The sequence below is a fragment of the Mesocricetus auratus genome, unplaced genomic scaffold (assembly GCF_017639785.1).
Source record: "Mesocricetus auratus isolate SY011 unplaced genomic scaffold, BCM_Maur_2.0 Super-Scaffold_100013, whole genome shotgun sequence".
Taxonomy (NCBI): Eukaryota; Metazoa; Chordata; class Mammalia; order Rodentia; family Cricetidae; genus Mesocricetus; species Mesocricetus auratus.
Genome location: NW_024429196.1, coordinates 64931666 through 64935189, shown reverse-complemented (window position 1 = coordinate 64935189; position 3524 = coordinate 64931666). Strand labels below are relative to the sequence as shown.

Genomic DNA, 3524 nt, shown 5'->3' with positions numbered 1-3524 from the left:
CTCATGCTTGTGGCCTGCCCTTCTTTCCAATTGTTCACAGCCTACATGCTTGTAACAATGCACTGCACAAATTGAAGAGGCTAACCCATGAACTCTGCATCCTTCCAAGATGACCCCATGATTCCATTGTCTCACTCCACACCCTTGCTCTAATGCTCTAATGCTAGGTTTAGAAGAAGAAGAAGAAGAAGAAGAAGAAGAAGAAGAAGAAGAAGAAGAAGAAGAAGAAGAAGAAGAAGAAGAAGAAGAAGAAGAAGAAGAAGAAGAAGAAGAAGAGGCAGCCCCAACTGCTCATCACTTAAATAGCAGGTGTGTGTTGAAGAATGTTATCTAATTTAGAATCAGGTATTAATCCCAATTTTTTAAAGCTTTTTAACTGAGTAAATTATCTACCATCTCTAAGATACAGCTCACCTCTACAAAAGACAATTCTAAAATAGGAAGAGGCGGCTTCTCTCGTGAACTTTGGCCTTTCTCTTTATGCTGTTCTTATTTTCTTATAACTTAATTTTTGATGCCACAATTTCACTTTTCCATTCTTTTTGTTCTCTGCTAGACAAAGACACAAACAGAAACCCAATCTTCAGATACACTAATCAGCACTAATGGATGTTAATGATGATTTAAAGGGTTCGCCTCTCAAAGGGAGGTGAATTTTAATAAGTAAATTCAATTTCTTAGCTCAGAAATGATCATATGTCTAGTGTCTATCAGATTCTGTGATTCCTGTAGATTTGATCCTTTAACCCAGGCTTTCCCAAAATATGCACCCAGAAGGTCTGTAGCCAAATACAAATTTAAACTATGGCATGCCAAATTCTGTCTTTGCTCAATACAGAATATGAGGACCCAGATTAACCCTCATTCTCAGAGGAACAGCAAGATACACAAGTCATAAAAACCAGCAATATTCACGCCTTCTCACCAGGCGCCAAGACACAACTGTCAAAGGGGAGTATGATGAGCTCTCCCGTTTTCTGCCTAGAGAAAACTTCCAGGCTGTGGACATCTGCAAAGATCCCCTGTGAGTACACAAAAAAGATACAGATCAATGTGTAAATTTGAGAAAGTTACTTCAGAAGGGCAGAGGGCAATAACAGCTTAGGAATGAAAGAATGCGTTCTTCTCCAGGGTCCAGCCAAATAGTGTAGCCCTCATCAAGGAAACTTCTCTTCGTAACAGATGGAGACCATTACAGGAAGCCATAGCCCATCAAAATGTAGTTACGCGAACCCCAGTCTCAATGGATGCATCTACACCACAACTCCTGCACTCCAGGCTCAGGGATGATTGCTGAAGATGGGTGAAAAGACTGTAAGGAACAGGCCCTTACTGTGAGACTGTTTTTTAGGACTATCAGAAGCTACAATGTGACTGCCTAAGCCTGTTGCTGAACAAGAACAAGAGACGTGTTAGCATGAATGAGAGAAAACCTCAACTCTACTCAAAGAGCTATAGGCAACTAAGGAATACTAATAGTGGAAGAAATAATCTTCAGGGAAGAGCCACAAACTGGTTGTCCTGTACCTAATGGTCAGACCTGGAAATGTACATACAGGTAGCATTATACAGAATGATCAGGTAATACTTACACATTTAGGAATAAAGATATAGATACACACATACAAATATATAGGTAACATGTACACATATGCATATATGTAGGTAACAACAATTAATTTAAAAAGAGGTCACGAATTTGAAAGAGACCAAGGAAGTGTATATGGGAGGTTTTGGAGGGAGGAAAGGAAAGGAGAAATGACGTAATTGTAATCTCAAAGAAATAGGAGAAATAATAATAATAATAGAGTGTGAAAATGGTCATCTACATATTAGAGTATGAGTATTGGCTAATATGCTAAAAATAAATACACGAGTTTATATACATCTAAACTGACTTTTTATACTTGTTCTTAGTGAATAAATATAAAGGATTATGGTAAAAAAAAGAATATGAGAATAGTGGCTATTATATTTTCAATATGAAATACCCCTTTGAGTTTGTGAGTTAAGCACTTGGTAGCAGGTAGCCTTTCAAGGGCTTTTCCAGTAGGAACTTCACTGGCAGTAAAGAGATTAGGACAACCCCTTGAGGTTCAATCTGACCCCTGTTTCTGGTTGTTCTTTCTCTGCCTACTGGTGTCCTGTGAGGTAGACAGCCACACACCCACACTTCTATAAAGAGAGATGCTCTGCTAGCCTTCCCTACCATGACAAACTAAAGCCCTATGAAAGCATGAGCCAAAATATGTCCTTCTTACTTTAAATTCCTTTGCTCAGATGTTTTGGTCACAGTAACAGGAAAGTAACAGGGGCCAGACCTCTGTTACAAATTGATGGCAGATACATTCTGAGAAATGTATCACTGGGTGATTTCATCATGTGTGGATATCACAAAGTGTATCATCATATATGTGGTTTGAATTTGATAGAATATCATTATATGACACATTATTTGTGAACATTGCTACTCATAGATTTGATATAGTTAGCTAATATTAAGAATTGCACCCATGTAGTGAAGGATCTATGCATTAAGTGCTTGAAGAATAGTTTACTAAAATTGACTGAGTGCTGGACAAGTCTCAATATATCTCCAAGGATATAAAGGTATCAGACAGAATAAATTCTTTAACCACAGTAGAAATAGCAAAACCAAAACTAAAACACTTTAAATATTTGAAAATTATCAATGAATGTCTGTGTGACTAAAGGTGAGAAAATCATATGGAAATTTAAGAATATTTTGAACCAAAGAAAATTGAAAATATATATACATAGAAACTGTGGCATATAGTTAGAATAGTGTTAAGATAGAAATTTGTGCTTTTATTTGTTATTATTATCATTATTATTATTCTACCATATTATAACAATACCTAAGTTTCTCTTCCCTCCTGTTCCCCCACTCTCCTCACCATTTTCCCTCTCCCCTCTCCCCTAGATCCATGCCTCCTTCATCTTTCCTCGGAAAAGATCAGGCCTCTCAGGGACAACAAAAAAACACAGCATAATATGCTACACAAGACTGGGTACATACTATCACATCAAGGCTGTATTTAGTGACCCATTAGGAGGAAAAGTGTCTCATTAGTAGGCAAAAGAGTTAGTGAGTACCCCTGATTCCACTGTTAGGACTCCCACAAGAACACCAAGCTACTCAGCCATAACATATATGCAGGGGACCTAGGTTAGACCTCTACAGGCTCCTTGATCTCTGTTAACCCCCATGAGTCCTGGCCAATTGATTCTGTGAACCATGTTCTCTTGGTGTTCCTGACCCCTCTGGCTTCTTCGATCCTTCCTCCCCCTCCTCCGCAGGACTTCCCAAGCTCTGCCTAATTTAGACTGTGGTGCTCTGCATCTGCTCCTGCAGCTGCTGGATGGATGAAGTTTCTTTGGTCTCTTTGATGAGGATTCTGTCAGGCTCTGGATCCAGAACACTCTGCAGACAGGACAAACTGCGGGTCAAAGGTTTGGCAGCTGGGTTGGTGTCCCAATGCCTACACTTGAGGGCTAGCCTG

At 39.1% G+C, this 3524-nt stretch overlaps 1 long non-coding RNA gene across 1 annotated transcript; it reads left to right on the top strand.

Annotated features, from left to right (window-relative positions):
• The first annotated feature begins 204 nt into the window (after nucleotides 1-204).
• LOC121143635 lies at nucleotides 205-2308 on the top strand. Its single transcript, XR_005880906.1, has 3 exons — nucleotides 205-309; nucleotides 839-1024; nucleotides 1132-2308. It is a non-coding gene; the product is annotated as an uncharacterized LOC121143635 (long non-coding RNA).
• The last annotated feature ends 1216 nt before the right edge of the window (nucleotides 2309-3524 follow it).